The following is a 27,607-nucleotide window of genomic DNA, read 5'->3' on the forward strand; positions in this document are numbered from 1 at the left end:
ATTATTTCGTTAAATAAGGGTTCGTTAATGTAAAAGTTCCCAGGCCAACGATTAAAGTATGTAAACAAATTAACCTTACCTTACAAACTTGAAATTTAAACTTTTAACAGCAAAGACAACTTTGTTATTAATTAACCGCGTTTAACGAATAACGATCTTCTATAAAACACGTGTCTCGATTCTTTTCAAAATTCAGTAAATTAGGACTCCCAACTCTATGTTACTTTCAATATGTACATTGTTGGGATATTTATGCGATGGTTATTTCTGTTGTATTTATTAAGATTCCCCGATAGTGGAATCTTTATAAGGGGCCAACATGCTTCTCCATAGACTTTGAAAGCACTATTAAGGCTATCAAAAACATAAGCTTTTTTGTTAACTTTTAACTTTTAAGCGATTTTCATGCCCAAGATTCAGTATTAGCGAGGCTAGCGATTGCTTAACGAGTTTGTTATAACTGTCCACTTAAAATATAAAACACTTCATAATCGAAATACATTGCATGGTTTACTCGACAGTAGGTAAAATCCTACCGAAGGCTTTGCTTTATTGAAACATTTTTGACATGACGGCTTTACTTATCGGCTGGGAAGTTCATGAGCAACCCTGTTCCAAAGTTTGAAAATAAAATTTTTGGTCGGTACCGCCTTAAAAGTTTTAAATCTTCTCAGTGTTAATAAACGTATTATTTGTAAATAAATTTGGTTGTGGTGCATTAAATTATACATAAAGAATTTAAAAAAAAATAAAATAACCATAATCTTGTGTAAATTAATTGTAATCAACATTTAAAAACTTAAGCCTTTGCACTCCTGTACGTATACGGTAAAAGCTAAATTATACAACTTTCTTATATAATAATTAACCATTCTGGATCGATTAGTTTTTACATATTTAATGTTAGCTATCACATAGTACTAACTATTATTACTAAAAATTTTTATTAAAGTTGATGGTTTATTTGGTTGAGCTGCTTTGAAAAGAACGGATGATTCGCTGTTTTCAAAGTACATTTTGGCCAATAACTTTTTATTATTTAGCTTTTAGGTTGTATTATTGTTCAATCTCATTCAAGGGTTCACTTAAAGCCCTAATTCATAAAGCAGTAGTTTATTTAGTCAAATTGTAACTACCAAAGTAAGTTTTGAGGAGGTCTCCTTGAAAAGTAGCGGAACGATCACTGTTTTCAAAGTTCACTTTGGCCAAAAACTTTTTATTATTTTTCTTTTATTTTGTATTATTGTTCAATCTCATTCAAGGGTTCACTTAAAGCCCTAATTCATAAAGCAGTAGTTTATTTAGTCAAATTGTAACCACCAAAGTAAGTTTTGAGGTGGTCTCCCTGAAAAGTAGCGGAACGATCACTGTTTTCAAAGTACATATTGGCCAAAAACTTTTTATTATTTTGCTTTTAGGTTATATTATTGTTCAATCTCATTCAAGGGTTTACATAAAGTCCTAATTCATAAAGCAGTAGTTTATTTAGTCAAATTGTAACTCCAAAAGAAAGTTTTGGGGTGGTTCACTTTGGCCCATTACATTTTATTATTTTTCACTTTCAGTCAAGGGTTCACTGAAAGCTCAAATTTATAAAGCGATAATTTATTGAAATGCATTAATAAATTAATGTATAGCTTTCAAAATTAAAATAGCAGAAAATATGTATGGTTTGCAATATTATGTTTGTAATTCACAATTGTACATGTATGTATTTTATATTTTAAATTATTAAATAAAGTTTCACTGAAAATTTTAATTTTACTGTGAATAAATTATTTTTAACATTAAATAGTAATTAACGTCCCTAAGACGTCGTTGCTGGCGCAAAATCAATCCAAAATAAAACCCCAGATGAACTATTAAAAATCCAGCTGACATCCCTAGGATCGTCCTAGAGGCCAGGGATGTCCATAGGCTCTAGACAAACCGGACATTTGGGGATTTTGGGCGTCTGTACGATCTGCTAACGTCCGACCGACAGTGATGTCAAGTCGCCAAAATTGAAATTTCCCTCACAGGGACTTAAAACTTCCCTTTTTGACCAAAATTTTCCCAAGTTTCATTGTTAGCTGTCAGAAAGTGATATTTAATACATAGCGCCTTCTAGGTAACCAATATTAAACTATAATTTATATATTTATAATTTTCTATTTATCTTAATACATTTCATTGCTTTATATGTAATAGAATAATTAGCTGAAAAACATTAAACTATAATTTATATATTTATAATTTTCTATTTATCTTAATATATTTCATTGCTTTATATGTAATAGAATAATTAGCTGAAAAACAGTACGTTATTACACGAAATAACGATTTTTTTACTTTTCCCCATTAGTTAAATCAACAGAGTTAGATGACTAGAAACTAGAAATTATTAGATTAATTATAATTGTTTATATAATTTATCACACTGCACGCGACCACAGTCACCATTCCGAGGAGCAGACGAGTCCTCGATACTAAAACGAAAAAGGGGAAAGCAAAATTGCAGAGGTGCCAGGTTAATAGAAAACATTAAGCTTTCTTGCTAAAATTACTCTCTTAATTTTCATAAAATTAAATCAATTATTTTAAATGTTGTGATTATTTAGATTATTAACTTCACTTTAAAATCACCCTACGTGGAATTTCCTTAGATTTCGCAAATATTTAGCCTGATTTCCCTTTTCACTTTTTGGATTTTTAGGGGTAAAAATTTCCATCGTCTAACCATCACTGCCGACCACAGAAATCTCATAGGTAACCAGAATGCTGCCGTGTAACTGGCAAATGGACCAAACGCCGTGGCAGACGATAGTCAGATCTCAGGCAATCAGAGCTCAAAGAGTGGTTCTGCCAAGAATTTTATGTCACCAGAGAGAATGACGTCACCTATCTCCCGAACGAACTGGCGACAAGCTCGGCCGCAGGCGGCAGCATTCTAGTCATCTATGAGATTTCTATGCTGCCGACCGACGTCAACCGCGGATTTTGAGGCGTCCTACGGACGAAGGAAAGATCCGAGTGTTACGTCAATCGGATGTCCAAAGGACGATTTTGTGTTTGCTGGGTAGACAATGTGGGTTTAAGAAACAGCGTTGCCAGATCTTAAAATATCGTATCTAGGTCAAAAAATTATCGATTTTCCTGGAAAATTATCGTACATTTCTTTTTAGAAGTCAATTTGACATAAAACAATTATACATTGTTTAGTATAACATATTTATAACTATTTTAAATACCGTTAATTACATCCAATAATATAGTCAAATATCCTACAGCAAAGTATTGATCTGTTCTATTTAAAATATTTTTATAAATTAAACTTTTTATTTTCCAACTTATGGCTTTCTTTTACAAAAATTAATTTTATGCAAAATATGCCCTGTGAGGCAGAGCAAAGGGACAGATATTAAATAAAAAATGCTTTTATCAAAGCAGTTGAAAGGTTGAATTAAGGGGGAGTAGTTGAGATCTATGAAGGCGCAGATATTGAAAATGTTTTAGGTTTAAAGAGTTTTGTTTTTGGAATTTTCAAAAGCGAAATATATTTCTAAAATAATTTCCATCGATTTTCCTCACCTTTTATATATTTTAAAACCCTTCCCTTAAATTTGAGCCTTGAAACTGTAACAGTAAACTGAAAAAACTTTTAATTGTGAAGGATTACGTGTAAAATGTCAGCATTTAACTTCTATATACACTTATAGAGTAGTTTCACTCAAAAAGCATGGGTGACGTCGTATCACGTGTCACTGAAATCACTGTATAAATACATATATAACAGAAACTGAACTAGAAAAAGTCATAAATAAAAGAGATTTGTAATAATTTTAATCAAGACGGTGTTCAAGTTAACAGAGAAAATTTTGATGTAACTATAGCTTCTATTTTCACAATCAACAGATGACATTCTCTTCCTATACAGAGCCTGCAAGTGCAAAGAGAGCCGTGTGTCTTGCCCTGTGGCGTAGAAAAGATAAGTCATAGTTTTTTAACAATAAATTCTTATAGGCCTTTCTTGAAAGAAACATGGCGTTTTAATGTAACTCTTAAGTCTCTTTTTTTACTACCAGCGCTTACTCGACTTGTGTGGAGCTTCAGATTTTCATTAGGCATGCCAAAACTGTATAAAGCTCCGTGTTGTTATGTGTAATTCTACAATGGATTAATGAGGTTAATTAATAGAGTAGTATCGCTCTGTAGCTTTGGGCTATGGCCGCCATTTTGAGGACAGTTTTTTATCTATAGGAAAAAGCATGGGTGACGTCGACATACGTCACGCCGATATTACTCTATTCATGATTCTACTTCAAACATGCAGACTATGATAGATAGAAATAAGTATATGACATATATAACATCAATTTAATTCATCAATATAATTAGCTAACATAGAACGTTGCCAACTACTTTAACCGTTTAATTTCTTTTATATTCATACAACATTTTTAGTTTAACATAAAAAGTAAATTAATTAGGTTATAACTCATTACGAGTACTAATTTGCAAAATAAATCTGCACAAGCTAGTTACAACAACGTAGCAGACGTCTATCGGATTGAAAATCAACGCCAGAAGCCCAGAAATAAGCTTTTCATATGAAAAATATGGTGCCGTATCAACTATCAAGCAATGTAGCTTACCTCGTATTTTTGTCTTTTTCTTTCTAGATTTTGTTCATACAGCCCTATTAATTTATCCATGGCTTAATGCGTGTGATTTTAAAATTGGTTTAATAATTTCGATTAGAATAGAAATTTTTTCTCAGTTTACTGTTACAGTTTCAAGGCTCAAAATTAAGGGAAGGGTTTTAAAATATATAAAAGGTGAGGAAAATCGATGGAAATTATTTAAGAAATATATTTCGCTTTTGAAAATTCCAAAAACAAAACTCTTTAAACCTAAAACATTTTCAATATCTGCGCCTTCATAGATCTCAACTACTCCCCCTTAATTCAACCTTTCAACTGCTTTGATAAAAGCATTTTTTATTTAATAAAGTTTGGGCTCGCCTGTTGCTAGTACCCGGCCTTTCGGCATAGAAATCTTAATAAATATTTGAAGCAAGCAAAGCATTAACTTGAGCTGATAAGAGGAAAAACAACGTGCGGTTGCACTGCACACAGCCGCATAGGCAATTTGCCCCCACCCATTGTGCGGTTTGTGGGGGTGTTATCTACGCCACTGGCTTTCCCGCCGTTTCTCCTTTCAGTTGGTTCCGAAAGGGGTCGTGAATTTTTTTCTGCCCCACACGGATGGCATCATGGCACACTAGTAGTACTACATTTGGGAAATTATGCCGAGCTGCCGACTGAAGGAAATAAAACTAAAACTATCACGGATTGCCAGTTTACAAAGCAAACATTTTGTGGATGAGTCACTAGCCCATTTTCAATTGAGAATGCGTAAGGCGGTGTCATTGACACTTACGTAGAAACGCACATAGTGGATAAAGATGGGCTTATATGAAAAACAAATAATAGTAAATTAGTAAGTTTAAGTACTAAATTTCAACATGCGCTAAATGGTGGTAAAAAAGTTATAGAACAGTTTAAAACCGTGAATAATAATAAAAAACTCGGTTCCGGTTCCGGTTTCGGTTATCATTTTTTTACAAATATCGGTTCCCGTTCCGGATACGGTTATCAAATTTTGTTATTATCGGTTCCGGTTTCGGTTCCGGTTCCTAGAATTTACCCGGTTCTTCTCGGTTCCGGTTCCGGTTCCGGTTACCCGTTGCATCCCTAATATCTTCCGAAAACCGTAAAAATAAGTGGACACAATTGCTACGTTAATAGAGGTTCTATTTTTGACCAGTGTAGGGCAAGAAATTTATTATGTGTTGTGAGTTTCACCCGTAGCTTATGTACTAGCAGACAGAGACTGTTATAACAGCCTTACGCTATCTCAGTATATCAGAGGTGGGCAAAAGTAGTGAGTGTTCAAAAAATAGAAAACACGATTAATGAATGAGAAATAAAACCGCCCATTTTAGTGAGCTTTTTCCGAAAGCGAACGAAGCAAAAGCAAATTTTATCATGTTCGCTCAGTGAGAGACATATTCCATCCGTGGAAGTTCGACTAAGCTTATAGCGTTAATTCTTAAGTGAACGCTCTCAATCTGAACGACAAGGATCTCGCTCGGATGAAATTTGCTCGCAGTACAGCGAGCGAAATCTCAATAAGCTAATAGGTGCCTCGTTCGCAGGCAGCCGCTTACAGTACGGCGAGCGGGTTTATCACGAACGAAGAGGGTCTCGTTCATATTCTTCGCTCTCAGCGGCTGGAGAAAACGCAGCCGATTACACGCTAGTGAACGAGTTTATCGCGAACGAAGAGGGTCTCGTTCATATTCTTCGCTCTCAGCGGCGGGAGAAAACGCAGCCGATTTCACGCTTGTGAACGAGTTTATCACGAACGAAGAGGGTCTCGTTCATATTCTTCGCTCTCAGCGGCGGGAGAAAACGCAGCCGATTACACGCTAGTGAACGAGTTTATCGCGAACGAAGAGGGTCTCGTTCATATTCTTCGCTCTCAGCGGCGGGAGAAAACGCAGCCGATTTCATGCTTGTGAACGAGTTTATCACGAACGAAGAGGGTCTCGTTCATATTCTTCGCTCTCAGCGGCGGGAGAAAACGCAGCCGATTACATGCTAGTGAACTAGTTTATAGCGAACGAAGAAGGTCTCGTTCATATTCTTCGCTCTCAGCGGCGGGAGAAAACGCAGCCGATTACACGCTAGTGAACGAGTTTATCGCGAACGAAGAGGGTCTCGTTCTTATTCTTCGCTCTTAGCGGCGGGAGAAAACGCAGCCGATTACACGCTAGTGAACGAGTTTATGGCGAACGAAGAGGGTCTCGTTCATATTCTTCGCTCTCAGCGGTGGGAGAAAACGCAGCCGATTACACGCTAGTGAACGAGTTTATGGCGAACGAAGAGGGTCTCGTTCATATTCTTCGCTCTCAGCGGCGGGAGAAAACGCAGCCGATTTCACGCTTGTGAACGAGTTTATCACGAACGAAGAGGGTCTCGTTCATATTCTTCGCTCTCAGCGGCTGGAGAAAACGCAGCCGATTACACGCTAGTGAACGAGTTTATCGCGAACGAAGAGGGTCTCGTTCATATTCTTCGCTCTCAGCGGCGGGAGAAAACGCAGCCGATTTCACGCTTGTGAACGAGTTTATCACGAACGAAGAGGGTCTCGTTCATATTCTTCGCTCTCAGCGGCGGGAGAAAACGCAGCCGATTACACGCTAGTGAACTAGTTTATAGCTAACGAAGAAGGTCTCGTTCATATTCTTCGCTCTCAGCGGTGGGAGAAAACGCAGCCGATTACACGCTAGTGAACGAGTTTATGGCGAACGAAGAGGGTCTCGTTCATATTCTTCGCTCTCAGCGGCGGGAGAAAACGCAGCCGATTACATGCTAGTGAACGAGTTTATGGCGAACGAAGAGGGTCTCGTTCATATTCTTCGCTCTCAGCGGCGGGAGAAAACGCAGCCGATTACACGCTAGTGAACGAGTTTATGGCGAACGAAGAGGGTCTCGTTCATATTCTTCGCTCTCAGCGGTGGGAGAAAACGCAGCCGATTACACGCTAGTGAACGAGTTTATGGCGAACGAAGAGGGTCTCGTTCATATTCTTCGCTCTCAGCGGCGGGAGAAAACGCAGCCGATTTCACGCTTGTGAACGAGTTTATCACGAACGAAGAGGGTCTCGTTCATATTCTTCGCTCTCAGCGGCTGGAGAAAACGCAGCCGATTACACGCTAGTGAACGAGTTTATCGCGAACGAAGAGGGTCTCGTTCATATTCTTCGCTCTCACCGGCGGGAGAAAACGCAGCCGATTTCACGCTTGTGAACGAGTTTATCACGAACGAAGAGGGTCTCGTTCATATTCTTCGCTCTCAGCGGCGGGAGAAAACGCAGCCGATTACACGCTAGTGAACTAGTTTATAGCTAACGAAGAAGGTCTCGTTCATATTCTTCGCTCTCAGCGGTGGGAGAAAACGCAGCCGATTACACGCTAGTGAACGAGTTTATGGCGAACGAAGAGGGTCTCGTTCATATTCTTCGCTCTCAGCGGCGGGAGAAAACGCAGCCGATTACATGCTAGTGAACGAGTTTATGGCGAACGAAGAGGGTCTCGTTCATATTCTTCGCTCTCAGCGGCGGGAGAAAACGCAGCCGATTACACGCTAGTGAACGAGTTTATGGCGAACGAAGAGGGTCTCGTTCATATTCTTCGCTCTCAGCGGTGGGAGAAAACGCAGCCGATTACACGCTAGTGAACGAGTTTATGGCGAACGAAGAGGGTCTCGTTCATATTCTTCGCTCTCAGCGGTGGGAGAAAACGCAGCCGATTACACGCTAGTGAACGAGTTTATGGCGAACGAAGAGGGTCTCGTTCATATTCTTCGCTCTCAGCGGTGGGAGAAAACGCAGCCAATTACACGCTAGTGAACGAGTTTATGGCGAACGAAGAGGGTCTCGTTCATATTCTTCGCTCTCAGCTGTGGGAGAAAACGCAGCCGATTACACGCTAGTGAACGAGTTTATGGCGAACGAAGAGGGTCTCGTTCATATTCTTCGCTCTCAGCGGTGGGAGAAAACGCAGCCGATTACACGCTAGTGAACGAGTTTATGGCGAACGAAGAGGGTCTCGTTCATATTCTTCGCTCTCAGCGGTGGGAGAAAACGCAGCCAATTACACGCTAGTGAACGAGTTTATGGCGAACGAAGAGGGTCTCGTTCATATTCTTCGCTCTCAGCGGTGGGAGAAAACGCAGCCGATTACACGCTAGTGAACGAGTTTATGGCGAACGAAGAGGGTCTCGTTCATATTCTTCGCTCTCAGCGGTGGGAGAAAACGCAGCCGATTACACGCTAGTGAACGAGTTTATGGCGAACGAAGAGGGTCTCGTTCATATTCTTCGCTCTCAGCGGCGGGAGAAAACGCAGCCGATTACACGCTAGTGAACTAGTTTATAGCGAACGAAGAAGGTCTCGTTCATATTCTTCGCTCTCAGCGGTGGGAGAAAACGCAGCCGATTACACGCTAGTGAACTAGTTTATAGCGAACGAAGAAGGTCTCGTTCATATTCTTCGCTCTCAGCGGCGGGAGAAAACGCAGCCGATTACACGCTAGTGAACGAGTTTATCACGAACGAAGAGGGTCTCGTTCATATTCTTCGCTCTCAGCGGCGGGAGAAAACGCAGCCGATTACACGCTAGTGAACGAGTTTATCGCGAACGAAGAGGGTCTCGTTCATATTCTTCGCTCTCAGCGGCGGGAGAAAACGCAGTCGATTACATGCTAGTGAACTAGTTTATAGCGAACGAAGAAGGTCTCGTTCATATTCTTCGCTCTCAGCGGCGGGAGAAAACGCAGCCGATTACACGCTAGTGAACGAGTTTATCGCGAACGAAGAGGGTCTCGTTCTTATTCTTCGCTCTCAGCGGCGGGAGAAAACGCAGCCGATTACACGCTAGTGAACGAGTTTATCGCGAACGAAGAGGGTCTCGTTCATATTCTTCGCTCTCAGCGGCGGGAGAAAACGCAGCCGATTTCACGCTTGTGAACGAGTTTATCGCGAACGAAGAGGGTCTCGTTCATATTCTTCGCTCTCAGCGGCGGGAGAAAACGCAGTCGATTACATGCTAGTGAACTAGTTTATAGCGAACGAAGAATGTCTCGTTCATATTCTTCGCTCTCAGCGGCGGGAGAAAACGCAGCCGATTACATGCTAGTGAACGAGTGTATCGCGAACGAAGAGGGTCTCGTTCATATTCTTCGCTCTCAGCGGCGGGAGAAAACGCAGCCGATTTCACGCTTGTGAACGAGTTTATCGCGAACGAAGAGGGTCTCGTTCATATTCTTCGCTCTCAGCGGCGGGAGAAAACGCAGCCGATTACATGCTAGTGAACTAGTTTATAGCGAACGAAGAAGGTCTCGTTCATATTCTTCGCTCTCAGCGGCGGGAGAAAACGCAGCCGATTACATGCTAGTGAACTAGTTTATCGCGAACGAACAAAGTCTCATTCATATTCTTCGCTCTCAGCGGCGGGAGAAAACGCAGTCGATTACATGCTAGTGAACTAGTTTATAGCGAACGAAGAAGGTCTCGTTCATATTCTTCGCTCTCAGCGGCGGGAGAAAACGCAGCCGATTACATGCTAGTGAACTAGTTTATCGCGAACGAACAAAGTCTCATTCATATTCTTCGCTCTCAGCGGCGGGAGAAAACGCAGTCGATTACATGCTAGTGAACTAGTTTATAGCGAACGAAGAAGGTCTCGTTCATATTCTTCGCTCTCAGCGGCGGGAGAAAACGCAGCCGATTACACGCTAGTGAACTAGTTTATCGCGAACGAACAAAGTCTCATTCATATTCTTCGCTCTCAGCGGCGGGAGAAAACGCAGCCGATTACACGCTAGTGAACGAGTTTATCGCGAACGAAGAGGGTCTCGTTCATATTCTTCGCTCTCAGCGGCGGGAGAAAACGCAGCCGATTTCACGCTTGTGAACGAGTTTATCGCGAACGAAGAGGGTCTCGTTCATATTCTTCGCTCTCAGCGGCGGGAGAAAACGCAGTCGATTACATGCTAGTGAACTAGTTTATAGCGAACGAAGAATGTCTCGTTCATATTCTTCGCTCTCAGCGGCGGGAGAAAACGCAGCCGATTACATGCTAGTGAACGAGTGTATCGCGAACGAAGAGGGTCTCGTTCATATTCTTCGCTCTCAGCGGCGGGAGAAAACGCAGCCGATTTCACGCTTGTGAACGAGTTTATCGCGAACGAAGAGGGTCTCGTTCATATTCTTCGCTCTCAGCGGCGGGAGAAAACGCAGCCGATTACATGCTAGTGAACTAGTTTATAGCGAACGAAGAAGGTCTCGTTCATATTCTTCGCTCTCAGCGGCGGGAGAAAACGCAGCCGATTACATGCTAGTGAACTAGTTTATCGCGAACGAACAAAGTCTCATTCATATTCTTCGCTCTCAGCGGCGGGAGAAAACGCAGCCGATTACACGCTAGTGAACGAGTTTATCGCGAACGAAGAGGGTCTCGTTCATATTCTTCGCTCTCAGCGGCGGAAGAAAACGCAGCCGATTACACGCTAGTGAACTAGTTTATAGCGAACGAAGAAGGTCTCGTTCATATTCTTCGCTCTCAGCGGCGGGAGAAAACGCAGCCGATTACATGCTAGTGAACGAGTTTATCGCGAACGAACAAGGTCTCGTTCATATTCTTCGCTCTCAGCGGTGGGAGAAAACGCAGCCGATTACATGCTAGTGAACGAGTTTATAGCTAACGAAGAAGGTCTCGTTCATATTCTTCGCTCTCAGCGGCGGGAGAAAACGCAGCCGATTACACGCTAGTGAACGAGTTTATGGCGAACGAAGAACGTCTCGTTCATATTCTTCGCTCTCAGCACCGGAGAAAACGCAGCCGATTTCACGCTAGTGAACTAGTTTATCGCGAACGAACAAGGTCTCGTTCATATTCATCGCTTTCAGCGGCGGGAGAAAACGTAGCCGATTACATGCTAGTGAACGAGTTTATCGCGAACGAACAAGGTCTCGTTCATATTCTTCGCTCTCAGCGGCGGGAGAAAACGCAGCCGATTACACGCTAGTGAACGAGTTTATCGCGAACGAAGAGGGTCTCGTTCATATTCTTCGCTCTCAGCGGCGGGAGAAAACGCAGCCGATTGCATGCTAGTGAACTAGTTTATAGCGAACGAAGAAGGTCTCGTTCATATTCTTCGCTCTCAGCGGCGGGAGAAAACGCAGCCGATTACATGCTAGTGAACGAGTTTATCGCGAACGAACAAGGTCTCGTTCATATTCTTCGCTCTCAGCGGCGGGAGAAAACGCAGCCGATTACACGCTAGTGAACGAGTTTATCGCGAACGAAGAGGGTCTCGTTCATATTCTTCGCTCTCAGCGGCGGGAGAAAACGCAGCCGATTACATGCTAGTGAACTAGTTTATAGCTAACGAAGAAGGTCTCGTTCATATTCTTCGCTCTCACCGGCGGGAAAAAACGAAGCCGATTACACGCTAGTGAACGAGTTTATGGCGAACGAAGAACGTCTCGTTCATATTCTTCGCTCTCAGCACCGGAGAAAACGCAGCCGATTTCACGCTAGTGAACTAGTTTATCGCGAACGAACAAGGTCTCGTTCATATTCATCGCTTTCAGCGGCGGGAGAAAACGTAGCCGATTACACGCTAGTGAACGAGTTTATCGCGAACGAAGAGGGTCTCGTTCATATTCTTCGCTCTCAGCGGCGGGAGAAAACGCAGCCGATTTCACGCTAGTGAACTAGTTTATCGCGAACGAAGAGGGTCTCGTTCATATTCTTCGCTCTCAGCGGCGGGAGAAAACGCAGCCGATTACATGCTAGTGAACTAGTTTATAGCGAACGAAGAAGGTCTCGTTCATATTCTTCGCTCTCAGCGGCGGGAGAAAACGCAGCCGATTACATGCTAGTGAACGAGTTTATCGCGAACGAACAAGGTCTCGTTCATATTCTTCGCTCTCAGCGGTGGGAGAAAACGCAGCCGATTACATGCTAGTGAACGAGTTTATAGCTAACGAAGAAGGTCTCGTTCATATTCTTCGCTCTCAGCGGCGGGAGAAAACGCAGCCGATTACACGCTAGTGAACGAGTTTATGGCGAACGAAGAACGTCTCGTTCATATTCTTCGCTCTCAGCACCGGAGAAAACGCAGCCGATTTCACGCTAGTGAACTAGTTTATCGCGAACGAACAAGGTCTCGTTCATATTCATCGCTTTCAGCGGCGGGAGAAAACGTAGCCGATTACATGCTAGTGAACGAGTTTATCGCGAACGAACAAGGTCTCGTTCATATTCTTCGCTCTCAGCGGCGGGAGAAAACGCAGCCGATTACACGCTAGTGAACGAGTTTATCGCGAACGAAGAGGGTCTCGTTCATATTCTTCGCTCTCAGCGGCGGGAGAAAACGCAGCCGATTACATGCTAGTGAACTAGTTTATAGCGAACGAAGAATGTCTCGTTCATATTCTTCGCTCTCAGCGGCGGGAGAAAACGCAGCCGATTACATGCTAGTGAACTAGTTTATCGCGAACGAAGAGGGTCTCGTTCATATTCTTCGCTCTCAGCGGCGGGAGAAAACGCAGCCGATTACATGCTAGTGAACTAGTTTATAGCGAACGAAGAAGGTCTCGTTCATATTCTTCGCTCTCAGCGGCGGGAGAAAACGCAGCCGATTACATGCTAGTGAACGAGTTTATCGCGAACGAACAAGGTCTCGTTCATATTCTTCGCTCTCAGCGGCGGGAGAAAACGCAGCCGATTACACGCTAGTGAACGAGTTTATCGCGAACGAAGAGGGTCTCGTTCATATTCTTCGCTCTCAGCGGCGGGAGAAAACGCAGCCGATTACATGCTAGTGAACTAGTTTATAGCTAACGAAGAAGGTCTCGTTCATATTCTTCGCTCTCACCGGCGGGAGAAAACGCAGCCGATTACACGCTAGTGAACGAGTTTATGGCGAACGAAGAACGTCTCGTTCATATTCTTCGCTCTCAGCACCGGAGAAAACGCAGCCGATTTCACGCTAGTGAACTAGTTTATCGCGAACGAACAAGGTCTCGTTCATATTCATCGCTTTCAGCGGCGGGAGAAAACGTAGCCGATTACATGCTAGTGAACGAGTTTATCGCGAACGAACAAGGTCTCGTTCATATTCTTCGCTCTCAGCGGCGGGAGAAAACGCAGCCGATTACACGCTAGTGAACGAGTTTATCGCGAACGAAGAGGGTCTCGTTCATATTCTTCGCTCTCAGCGGCGGGAGAAAACGCAGCCGATTACATGCTAGTGAACTAGTTTATAGCGAACGAAGAATGTCTCGTTCATATTCTTCGCTCTCAGCGGCGGGAGAAAACGCAGCCGATTACACGCTAGTGAACTAGTTTATAGCGAACGAAGAAGGTCTCGTTCATATTCTTCGCTCTCAGCGGCGGGAGAAAACGCAGCCGATTACATGCTAGTGAACTAGTTTATAGCGAACGAAGAAGGTCTCGTTCATATTCTTCGCTCTCAGCGGCGGGAGAAAACGCAGCCGATTACATGCTAGTGAACGAGTTTATCGCGAACGAACAAGGTCTCGTTCATATTCTTCGCTCTCAGCGGCGGGAGAAAACGCAGCCGATTACACGCTAGTGAACGAGTTTATCGCGAACGAAGAGGGTCTCGTTCATATTCTTCGCTCTCAGCGGCGGGAGAAAACGCAGCCGATTACATGCTAGTGAACTAGTTTATAGCTAACGAAGAAGGTCTCGTTCATATTCTTCGCTCTCACCGGCGGGAGAAAACGCAGCCGATTACACGCTAGTGAACGAGTTTATGGCGAACGAAGAACGTCTCGTTCATATTCTTCGCTCTCAGCACCGGAGAAAACGCAGCCGATTTCACGCTAGTGAACTAGTTTATCGCGAACGAACAAGGTCTCGTTCATATTCATCGCTTTCAGCGGCGGGAGAAAACGTAGCCGATTACATGCTAGTGAACGAGTTTATCGCGAACGAACAAGGTCTCGTTCATATTCTTCGCTCTCAGCGGCGGGAGAAAACGCAGCCGATTACACGCTAGTGAACGAGTTTATCGCGAACGAAGAGGGTCTCGTTCATATTCTTCGCTCTCAGCGGCGGGAGAAAACGCAGCCGATTACATGCTAGTGAACTAGTTTATAGCGAACGAAGAATGTCTCGTTCATATTCTTCGCTCTCAGCGGCGGGAGAAAACGCAGCCGATTACATGCTAGTGAACGAGTTTATCGCGAACGAACAAGGTCTCGTTCATATTCTTCGCTCTCAGCGGCGGGAGAAAACGCAGCCGATTACACGCTAGTGAACGAGTTTATCGCGAACGAAGAGGGTCTCGTTCATATTCTTCGCTCTCAGCGGCGGGAGAAAACGCAGCCGATTACATGCTAGTGAACTAGTTTATAGCGAACGAAGAATGTCTCGTTCATATTCTTCGCTCTCAGCGGCGGGAGAAAACGCAGCTGATTACACGCTAGTGAACTAGTTTATAGCGAACGAAGAAGGTCTCGTTCATATTCTTCGCTCTCAGCGGCGGGAGAAAACGCAGCCGATTACATGCTAGTGAACTAGTTTATAGCGAACGAAGAAGGTCTCGTTCATATTCTTCGCTCTCAGCGGCGGGAGAAAACGCAGCCGATTACATGCTAGTGAACGAGTTTATCGCGAACGAACAAGGTCTCGTTCATATTCTTCGCTCTCAGCGGCGGGAGAAAACGCAGCCGATTACACGCTAGTGAACGAGTTTATCGCGAACGAAGAGGGTCTCGTTCATATTCTTCGCTCTCAGCGGCGGGAGAAAACGCAGCCGATTACATGCTAGTGAACTAGTTTATAGCTAACGAAGAAGGTCTCGTTCATATTCTTCGCTCTCACCGGCGGGAGAAAACGCAGCCGATTACACGCTAGTGAACGAGTTTATGGCGAACGAAGAACGTCTCGTTCATATTCTTCGCTCTCAGCACCGGAGAAAACGCAGCCGATTTCACGCTAGTGAACTAGTTTATCGCGAACGAACAAGGTCTCGTTCATATTCATCGCTTTCAGCGGCGGGAGAAAACGTAGCCGATTACATGCTAGTGAACGAGTTTATCGCGAACGAACAAGGTCTCGTTCATATTCTTCGCTCTCAGCGGCGGGAGAAAACGCAGCCGATTACACGCTAGTGAACGAGTTTATCGCGAACGAAGAGGGTCTCGTTCATATTCTTCGCTCTCAGCGGCGGGAGAAAACGCAGCCGATTACATGCTAGTGAACTAGTTTATAGCGAACGAAGAATGTCTCGTTCATATTCTTCGCTCTCAGCGGCGGGAGAAAACGCAGCCGATTACATGCTAGTGAACTAGTTTATCGCGAACGAAGAGGGTCTCGTTCATATTCTTCGCTCTCAGCGGCGGGAGAAAACGCAGCCGATTACATGCTAGTGAACTAGTTTATAGCGAACGAAGAAGGTCTCGTTCATATTCTTCGCTCTCAGCGGCGGGAGAAAACGCAGCCGATTACATGCTAGTGAACGAGTTTATCGCGAACGAACAAGGTCTCGTTCATATTCTTCGCTCTCAGCGGCGGGAGAAAACGCAGCCGATTACACGCTAGTGAACGAGTTTATCGCGAACGAAGAGGGTCTCGTTCATATTCTTCGCTCTCAGCGGCGGGAGAAAACGCAGCCGATTACATGCTAGTGAACTAGTTTATAGCTAACGAAGAAGGTCTCGTTCATATTCTTCGCTCTCACCGGCGGGAGAAAACGCAGCCGATTACACGCTAGTGAACGAGTTTATGGCGAACGAAGAACGTCTCGTTCATATTCTTCGCTCTCAGCACCGGAGAAAACGCAGCCGATTTCACGCTAGTGAACTAGTTTATCGCGAACGAACAAGGTCTCGTTCATATTCATCGCTTTCAGCGGCGGGAGAAAACGTAGCCGATTACACGCTAGTGAACGAGTTTATCGCGAACGAAGAGGGTCTCGTTCATATTCTTCGCTCTCAGCGGCGGGAGAAAACGCAGCCGATTTCACGCTAGTGAACGAGTTTATCGCGAACGAAGAGGGTCTCGTTCATATTCTTCGCTCTCAGCGGCGGGAGAAAACGCAGCCGATTACATGCTAGTGAACGAGTTTATCGCGAACGAAGAAGGTCTCGTTCATATTCTTCGCTCTCAGCGGCGGGAGAAAACGCAGCCGATTACATGCTAGTGAACGAGTTTATCGCGAACGAACAAGGTCTCGTTCATATTCTTCGCTCTCAGCGGCGGGAGAAAACGCAGCCGATTACACGCTAGTGAACGAGTTTATCGCGAACGAAGAGGGTCTCGTTCATATTCTTCGCTCTCAGCGGCGGGAGAAAACGCAGCCGATTACATGCTAGTGAACTAGTTTATAGCTAACGAAGAAGGTCTCGTTCATATTCTTCGCTCTCACCGGCGGGAGAAAACGCAGCCGATTACACGCTAGTGAACGAGTTTATGGCGAACGAAGAACGTCTCGTTCATATTCTTCGCTCTCAGCACCGGAGAAAACGCAGCCGATTTCACGCTAGTGAACTAGTTTATCGCGAACGAACAAGGTCTCGTTCATATTCATCGCTTTCAGCGGCGGGAGAAAACGCAGCCGATTACACGCTAGTGAACGAGTTTATCACGAACGAAGAGGGTCTCGTTCATATTCTTCGCTCTCAGCGGCGGGAGAAAACGCAGCCGATTACATGCTAGTGAACTAGTTTATAGCGAACGAAGAAGGTCTCGTTCATATTCTTCGCTCTCAGCGGCGGGAGAAAACGCAGCCGATTACATGCTAGTGAACGAGTTTATCGCGAACGAACAAGGTCTCGTTCATATTCTTCGCTCTCAGCGGCGGGAGAAAACGCAGCCGATTACACGCTAGTGAACGAGTTTATCGCGAACGAAGAGGGTCTCGTTCATATTCTTCGCTCTCAGCGGCGGGAGAAAACGCAGCCGATTACATGCTAGTGAACTAGTTTATAGCTAACGAAGAAGGTCTCGTTCATATTCTTCGCTCTCACCGGCGGGAGAAAACGCAGCCGATTACACGCTAGTGAACGAGTTTATGGCGAACGAAGAACGTCTCGTTCATATTCTTCGCTCTCAGCACCGGAGAAAACGCAGCCGATTTCACGCTAGTGAACTAGTTTATCGCGAACGAACAAGGTCTCGTTCATATTCATCGCTTTCAGCGGCGGGAGAAAACGCAGCCGATTACACGCTAGTGAACGAGTTTATCGCGAACGAAGAGGGTCTCGTTCATATTCTTCGCTCTCAGCGGCGGGAGAAAACGCAGCCGATTTCACGCTAGTGAACTAGTTTATCGCGAACGAACAAGGTCTCGTTCATATTCATCGCTTTCAGCGGCGGGAGAAAACGCAGCCGATTACACGCTAGTGAACGAGTTTATCGCGAACGAAGAGGGTCTCGTTCATATTCTTCGCTCTCAGCGGCGGGAGAAAACGCAGCCGATTTCACGCTAGTGAACTAGTTTATAGCGAACGAAGAAGGTCTCGTTCATATTCTTCGCTCTCAGCGGCGGGAGAAAACGCAGCCGATTACATGCTAGTGAACTAGTTTATAGCGAACGAAGAAGGTCTCGTTCATATTCTTCGCTCTCAGCGGCGGGAGAAAACGCAGCCGATTACATGCTAGTGAACGAGTTTATCGCGAACGAACAAGGTCTCGTTCATATTCTTCGCTCTCAGCGGCGGGAGAAAACGCAGCCGATTACACGCTAGTGAACGAGTTTATCGCGAACGAAGAGGGTCTCGTTCATATTCTTCGCTCTCAGCGGCGGGAGAAAACGCAGCCGATTACACGCTAGTGAACGAGTTTATCGCGAACGAAGAGGGTCTCGTTCATATTCTTCGCTCTCAGCGGCGGGAGAAAACGCAGCCGATTACATGCTAGTGAACTAGTTTATAGCTAACGAAGAAGGTCTCGTTCATATTCTTCGCTCTCACCGGCGGGAGAAAACGCAGCCGATTACACGCTAGTGAACGAGTTTATGGCGAACGAAGAACGTCTCGTTCATATTCTTCGCTCTCAGCACCGGAGAAAACGCAGCCGATTTCACGCTAGTGAACTAGTTTATCGCGAACGAACAAGGTCTCGTTCATATTCATCGCTTTCAGCGGCGGGAGAAAACGCAGCCGATTACACGCTAGTGAACGAGTTTATCGCGAACGAAGAGGGTCTCGTTCATATTCTTCGCTCTCAGCGGCGGGAGAAAACGCAGCCGATTTCACGCTAGTGAACTAGTTTATCGCGAACGAACAAGGTCTCGTTCATATTCATCGCTTTCAGCGGCGGGAGAAAACGCAGCCGATTACACGCTAGTGAACGAGTTTATCGCGAACGAAGAGGGTCTCGTTCATATTCTTCGCTCTCAGCGGCGGGAGAAAACGCAGCCGATTACATGCTAGTGAACTAGTTTATAGCTAACGAAGAAGGTCTCGTTCATATTCTTCGCTCTCACCGGCGGGAGAAAACGCAGCCGATTACACGCTAGTGAACGAGTTTATGGCGAACGAAGAACGTCTCGTTCATATTCTTCGCTCTCAGCACCGGAGAAAACGCAGCCGATTTCACGCTAGTGAACGAGTTTATCGCGAACGAAGAGGGTCTCGTTCATATTCTTCGCTCTCAGCGGCGGGAGAAAACGCAGCCGATTACATGCTAGTGAACTAGTTTATAGCTAACGAAGAAGGTCTCGTTCATATTCTTCGCTCTCACCGGCGGGAGAAAACGCAGCCGATTACACGCTAGTGAACGAGTTTATGGCGAACGAAGAACGTCTCGTTCATATTCTTCGCTCTCAGCACCGGAGAAAACGCAGCCGATTTCACGCTAGTGAACTAGTTTATCGCGAACGAACAAGGTCTCGTTCATATTCATCGCTTTCAGCGGCGGGAGAAAACGCAGCCGATTACACGCTAGTGAACGAGTTTATCGCGAACGAAGAGGGTCTCGTTCATATTCTTCGCTCTCAGCGGCGGGAGAAAACGCAGCCGATTTCACGCTAGTGAACTAGTTTATCGCGAACGAACAAGGTCTCGTTCATATTCATCGCTTTCAGCGGCGGGAGAAAACGCAGCCGATTACACGCTAGTGAACGAGTTTATCGCGAACGAAGAGGGTCTCGTTCATATTCTTCGCTCTCAGCGGCGGGAGAAAACGCAGCCGATTACACGCTAGTGAACGAGTTTATCGCGAACGAAGAGGGTCTCGTTCATATTCTTCGCTCTCAGCGGCGGGAGAAAACGCAGCCGATTACATGCTAGTGAACTAGTTTATAGCTAACGAAGAAGGTCTCGTTCATATTCTTCGCTCTCACCGGCGGGAGAAAACGCAGCCGATTACACGCTAGTGAACGAGTTTATGGCGAACGAAGAACGTCTCGTTCATATTCTTCGCTCTCAGCACCGGAGAAAACGCAGCCGATTTCACGCTAGTGAACTAGTTTATCGCGAACGAACAAGGTCTCGTTCATATTCATCGCTTTCAGCGGCGGGAGAAAACGCAGCCGATTACACGCTAGTGAACGAGTTTATCGCGAACGAAGAGGGTCTCGTTCATATTCTTCGCTCTCAGCGGCGGGAGAAAACGCAGCCGATTTCACGCTAGTGAACGAGTTTATCGCGAACGAAGAAGGTCTCGTTCATGTTCTTCGCTCTCAGCACCGGAGAAAACGTAGCCGATTTCACGCTAGTGAACGAGTTTATCGCGGCAGCCCTGGATGGCATGCCCGATGGTACATTAGTGGCTCTGGTTGGTCCGTCTTTTGATGAGTTGGTGGCTCTGGTAGGCCGGTTTCCGCAAACGAAATCGTCGGTCAATTGCTCGCCCTGGCTGGAGGACTCCCCAGAGACAGGAATCCAGGAATCAGGAACGCACGTCTCGGGATTGAAATTCACATCTCGAGATCTTAGTACATCGTCCAGCTCTGGAACATAAACTCGATATCCGTCTGCATTGTCTTCATAGCCAACCAGGAAACCTTTATACGCCTTCCGAGACAGCTTCTTTCGCTTCTCTTTTGGTATGTGGACAAAGCACTCAGTGCCAAAGACACGCAGATGCTGGATCGATGGGTTTGTCTTCCCTGTCCACAATTCGAACGGCGTCTTCCCAGCAATGCATGTAGGTGCTGTTCAGTTCAGGATATAGACGGCCGTGTTCACCGCTTCAGCCCAGAGTTTCGTGGTAAGTCCGATCTGGAATGCAACATGGCCCTTACAGATTCATAATCGTACGATTTCTCGTTCAGCGACCCCGTTCTGTTCGGGCGTGTATGGCATGGACTTGCGGTGATGTAGCCCTTCTTGAGACGTGCATTGACGGAACTCTTCATTGACATATTCAGTCCCATTGTCCGTGAACAGCTCTTGTACTGTGTGATTGCGGGTTCGGCAAAAGGCAAGGAATTCTTTGAAACAGTTGACAACTTATTTATTCGTTAAGAAAAATACGGCTCGAACGCTGGAATACTCGTCTTTGAATAGGAGGTAGTATTTCTTCCCCTTCATGGACGGTGTCGGTGATGGTCCCCAGAGATCTGAATGGATCCTTTCACCTGGTTTCGTAGCCTTCTCCAAACGAGTGCCGAAACTGTGCCTAGTTATCTTGCCGTAGATGCACCCTTCACAGAGCTTGTCAGACGTCTGGTTTAGAACTTCGTATCCGAGTCTCCGTAACGTCGCTGCTACATGCCGTTTATCCTGATGACCCATGCGTTCATGCCAGACTTGGAAATCTGCTTTCCGGTCATTTCTCGGATCTGCTGCGATGTGAGCGGAGCATGATGGCTGCTCGACTTTGATATCCAGACGATACAGACTCTCGACCTTGCCAGGTACACAAAGGTTCCTTTTGCCCCCGACAACTTCATAGAGACCGCAAGAATTTGCTGTGACCTTGAACTCCAGATTCTTGTTTCTCTTCATTGCGCTTTTTAGCGAGAAAACATTGCAGGCAAAGTCACGGATGTGCCAGACATTGTGGACTACCTCTTGATAGAGTTTCTTTTCGATCCGGAACTGAATCCTTATGTCTCCTTCACCATCCGCTGTCATCTGCGTCTTGTTTCCAATCTGAAAAGTCGCTGAAGTAGAGAACTTGCGGAAGTTGAGGAACTTTGTGGCGTCGTTCGTGATATGCTGTGTAGCACCCGAGTCAAAGTACCATGCTGCTTCAGACGATGAGCAAGCAACGAGACCGTTTGCTGCGATCAGACTCCCAATGCTGGTGCGATTACTTTCGTCAACGCTCGTCCTTCTAGGAGTTTTCCTTTGTCCTCGACAGTCTTCTGCTATGTGACCAAACTTTCGGCAATTGGTGCATTTTGGCTTACGTCTCATGCCTTTCGTCTCGTTTGATGAGTGACCGCGATGACCTCCGGCATTGCGTTTCGCCATCAGACCAGATGAATCTCTGAAAGAGTCCCCTTCTCGAGTTGCACAGCCAATCAATAAACGTTCCAACTCTGCGACCGTCTGTTTTTCGGTTGGCAGCGTGTCCCAGAGCATACCGAATTCTCGATACTCATCCTGAGGTAGAGACTCGAAGATGCAGGCAATCAGGATGGAGTCGTCGAATGTTACGTTCTTCTCTGTCTGTGCCGTTGACAAGATGTCTGTCCAGAGAGAACACATCTGGGCAATGTGGGTGGCCATGTCGACGTCTGGGGACTTCGTAGTTCGCATAAGTTGCGCCAGAAGCTTACGCAGACGGTTGGACGACTTCTGCTCGAAAATTTCAAGTAGCTTGTTCCACATCTCCTTTGGTGTCTCGCAATTGGTAATCATGTTTTGGACCTTCTTGGACAAGGCTGACCAGATGATACCCCGGACTGTACTGAATGCCACTCGGTATTTTTTCTTGTTTAAGGTGTATTCAGACTTCTCTTCTGCTGTTGCTGATAATAACGGCCCCGCGGGTTCAACCCATTCACCAGTCAATATCTCGTAAACGTCTCGTACGGTGAGGATGTCGACTATTTGTCGTTTCCAACTCCTCCAGTTCTCCGGACCAGACAGCTTTTCAACGTCTCGGCGAAGAAGGCTATCCATTGAGGCTTTCGGGGACTGTTGACCAGGATACGGATTACTGTGATGGTAACTGGGACCAGGATACCGGATTCAGCAAGCAGTAGACTTGTTCATCAGTGTAGCAGAGTGGCGCAGTGGAAGCGTGCTGGGCCCATAACCTATTGGAGTTTCTAAACACCAATGTTAACAGCAAAGCCTACACTACACCAAACTGACGAAACTAGTAACGAGTCATAATACATTAATTATAATAACAAAAGTTTATTAATTAAAACATATTAAGAGTGAATACTGTACAAGATGGTATGACAGAATATAATGCGACTCTATAAACGCAGTTGAGCGGATATATATATATATATATATATTAGGTTAAAAAATAGTAAACAAGATTAGCAATAATTAAAAAGAATATCTTATTTACATTTAACATTTTAACCTGTTAAAAAATACGAAACGGGAAAAAGCCGATAACGTTTCTTATCTTCAACAGATTCCTACATAATTGAAACGGATGATGGTGCCCGCTATTGACGCACTGGTTTACATCTAAAATCATATATGGAGGCTACCACGGTTACACCCCTTTCTGGGTCTTCTACCTTAACTGCTTCATCTCTGCTGCCAAACGCTCCTCACACGTTGGTTACTAAACCCTACTCAACAATGATGATTTCTTATGTTTGGTCCCCAAACACTACTGACACTGCCATAACACGGAACAACACTACCGACAATGCAATACCATCGAACAACACTACTGACAATGTACCGGCTGACAACAACGTAGCACCTCACTCGGCTATTCAGTATCGTGACGATGATGCTAGTGATAATGATGATTTCCAAGATGTCTCAAATATCTTTCCGAATGCTGATACTGATTCCCTGTAGACTCAAATGATGAAACATTCTTTCACGATAGACCTTAATACGATAATGCCTCCCACACGTCTGTTGCGGAATACACAGCCCGTGGTATCTCAGTACAAACCACTCGTTCTGGTCGTATATCGAAGATGCCGGACCGTTACCTACAAGACTAGTCAACATCACAACATTCACTACTACATAAATCTTTCATAGCCATATGTTTAATATATAAAAAAAGAAACATGTCATATATTGTTATTTGTATAAGTTCTTAAAGCTCCCACCAGAGGGAGAGAGGAGCCCAACGAGGAGTTCTAAGAGAGTTCTCAGTCAATAAAGAACATGCTTCAATCTTAGCTTAAATTGTATCATTCTTTCACTCAGTCTAATTAATTATTGTAACTTAACACGCAATAAATGATGAGTTGTTTTTAATTATAACAAGTAATAATATAAGTGAAAATAATGATTAACTTAGTTAAATTTGCATATTTAAAAAGATCAATGTTTATTTACAATGATATGTCTAACCGGTTTCGAAACGCTTCGCATTTCATCCTCATCAATTGTAAATAAACATTGATCTTTTTAAATATGCAAATTTAACGAAGCTAATCATTATTTTCACTTATACTATTCGGCATATTGAACTTACCACAACTTTTAAACCTTAACAAGTAATAAATGTTCATAAATGACTTTTAGAAGTAAGCTTTTTTAAAGTATTGATGCTGTTCGAAATAAAGATGGATTTAGCTTTTTGTTAGACATTCGTTGCTAATATTTTTAATTATTGAAAATAAAGATACAAAAGCATTTCTTAGTTCACACTTGTACGCCTATAAAAGAGCCATAGAAATTCTTACGGAACAAGTGTTAGGTCTCACCAACAGCAGTTTAGTCTTAACGCCTGCTCTGTGCTTGTTGGCGATCATTTAGTTCACCTTATTTTTCCAACACCCAGGCTAAGTGACGTTGAGGACTGGCGATAACGCGTAATTCAAGATTATCGGACTATTCGTAAAACTGCTGAAATTTTGTAACGAGTACGATTTGTGAAGCCTGGAAATTGTCGGCTTATGTCTAAACCATGTACGAGAGTTACACTTTAAAGTACTCTTTATTAATAATATAATTTATATATATTTACCAAATATTACAAGGCATGGCACTAAACTTTCTCTAGAAGAGAGATTACAAAAGATATGACTGGTTAGGTCGGAGTCCGTAACCAAGAGAGTTAGTCCATTGTCCCGACATCCCTTATATAGCGGGCCCCTCGGATGACGCTACCGGTCTCCCACCTAATTGGCTGGAGAAGAAAGCCCGCCAAGAAATATTTGCGGACTCACTGTGGTGCAATAGTAAGCGTCACCGGTAACTTTACCCCGCTCTTAACCCTTCGGGTCAGAGGTCGCCACTTTCGGAGAATTCCAAAGGTGGACGACGCGAGCGAGGATGAGTCATCCCTACCTTCCCGAGCAGCGTTGGACCAAAACAACGAGATAACTCTCAGAAGTAAAGGGACATACTGTTAGGGACAAAGCCTACATTTGCGAATGCAAATGCGGTAGGGCTGTGCGAGTACTCGATCATCATCGAGTACCCGATATATTTTTATGTCGGGTACCGAGCCGGGTACCCGAACTCGTAACTCGATTAAGGAAAATGTAATACTCGTCGATTATCGAGTATCGAAAATTTACATATTCGGGTACTCGAATACTCGAATAAGTCACCTTGCTGAATTCGTCGGGTTATTATTTTCCCCATCGGATTCGGGTACTCGACTATTCGACGAGTATTTTACAAAATTTTGTGTTTCCGCCGCAATAATTTCAACGCGACGCTCTGATATTACTATATTTCTTTTCATCTCCTTGAATTCGGATGACGCTTTGGCGGTTACGGCGCTTAGGTTATTTAGGTATCAATTTAGTAGTTTAAATGTTTAATAATAGAGTTAATCAGTCCACTTATCTATGAATTGGTAAGTTTTAAATTCGTTATCAAGTTTAATACAGTTATGAATAATCAAGAATACCATTATTAATAATTAAAGAAAATTATCCGAAAAAAACTCGATCGAGTACTCGAACGTTTTTCTTAACTACTCGACTACTCGAATAAAGAAATTTTTGGCTTAATCGAGTTCTCGATTACCCGACTCGACAAAAATACTACCCGACTCGACACTCGACGAAAAAGTTTTCAGATACTCGGTACCCGACTCGATTGCCTAAAACCACTACTCGCACAGCCCTAAAATGCGGGATTTACAGCTTGTATTATAGAGCCGGAAGTGGTCATTTTCAACAATTCTCGTTTTAACTAAGAAATGCTTTTGTAGGCCCCTATCTTTAACTTTAATAATTAAAAACATTTATGACCAAAATCGAGTTTTTATCTTTATTTGTAACGGCATCACTACTTTAAAATAGCTAGTATTCATTGTCAGACTTATCTTATTTTTAAACTCTCATTAATGAACTCTTGCCACTTGTAATTATTTAAATACATTCAAATAACTTTTTATTGAAAACAATTTAGTTGAAGAAAAAATATCACTCGTATTTCATAATTTTATATTTAAGAATATTATAATTTTAAGTCTGAGTACCGATTTTGCTTGGTTTGTTAAGAGCGAAAATCTCTGAAACGAAACATTTGAGGACCCATGTTAATAAGAAATTTCATTACTCTTTAGGACCCATAGAAGACGCGCTTGAATTTTTGACACACTTTTTCATAACATTATCTATAAAATATACAGGAAATCATTTCCTACGTTTCGAAACTAAAAGTACGGAAACTGAAGTAACGGGTTATTTTAAAGCAAAAACGCGCAGACTTTTATTCACAAAAATAGAGGTTTGGAGAGTGCTAGAGCCAATGAATGGAGTGCAAACACCTTTGCCGCGCTGCAAGTCGATGACTGCGAACGCAACGCCAAAATGTTCCGTCATGTTCTCTCAGACGCTGAGAGTGATAGAAACGAACGAAACACCTTCGTTCGCGATAAACCCGTAAAGGCGCGTTTATAAGCGAGCGAGAAATCGCACGACGGCTGGGGTATGAAGCCAAAAGCTGATCTTCACGATAGGAAAAAGCTTCCGACGTCAGCATCTACTCGGTACGTTCGTGTTTACAAACGCGCAGGCGGTGGCTAAGCCGATCTCTCAAATTTCTGTCACGTGATCATAATTTCACTTGTAAAAAGGCGCCGACGAAAGGGAAACGTACAATGCTACTGAATACAATTACCATTTTATTATTGCGTAAAAAAATTGCTACTCAAAAAGAAAAAGAAAATTTTAGAGAAGAAAAAGGAAAGAGCACAACGAAGATGGGGAACGCATCCAATCTGGGAAAACCGTGAAAGTGAAGGCTACTTTCATACCTTGGTAAGCTTCCTGTTCATAAGCCTTGGATTTTATTTTAAAAATTGTGTACTAAATGTTTATATTGCCTTTAGTTATCCAAGATGGGAGAAATTGATCATGATTATTTCAGCAGTTTTACTAGGATGTCACCGGAAAATTTTGATGAATTAGTTAGTTTAATTTATGATGACTTGAAAAAATATCCTCCATCAAGAGGACACCTTTCTCCAGCTCACCGCTTAGCAATAACATTGAGGTAAATTTCTTCTGTAAGTTTTATATTTTTTTCATCCTGATTTTTTTCGCAGATTTATGGCCAGTGGTGACTCTGTAACAAGTACGGCTTTCGGGTTCAGGGTTCACAAATCAACAGTTCATGTGGTCCTGAAAGAAACTTGCGATGCTTTGTGGAAACGCCTTAGTAATTTATTTGTACATAAGGCACCATCAAAAAATATGTGGAAAACTGCAGCTTATGAATTTGGTCGTCAATGGCAGTATCCAAACTGTTGTGGTGCAGTTGACGGAAAACACGTAGTCATCCAACAACCAGCGAAGAGTGGTTCCATATATTACAATTATAAAGTGAGTGCTTATGGACAAAGTATCGAAATTCAGACTTAAATGTTTTTATCTAAATTATAATAGGGCACAAACTCGGTAGTTTTAATGGCTGTCGTAGATGCTGAGTACAAATTCTTGGCA

This window comes from Leiobunum rupestre, chromosome 2, assembly GCF_980474605.1.
Source record: "Leiobunum rupestre chromosome 2, qqLeiRupe1.1.hap1, whole genome shotgun sequence".
Lineage (NCBI taxonomy): Eukaryota > Metazoa > Arthropoda > Arachnida > Opiliones > Sclerosomatidae > Leiobunum > Leiobunum rupestre.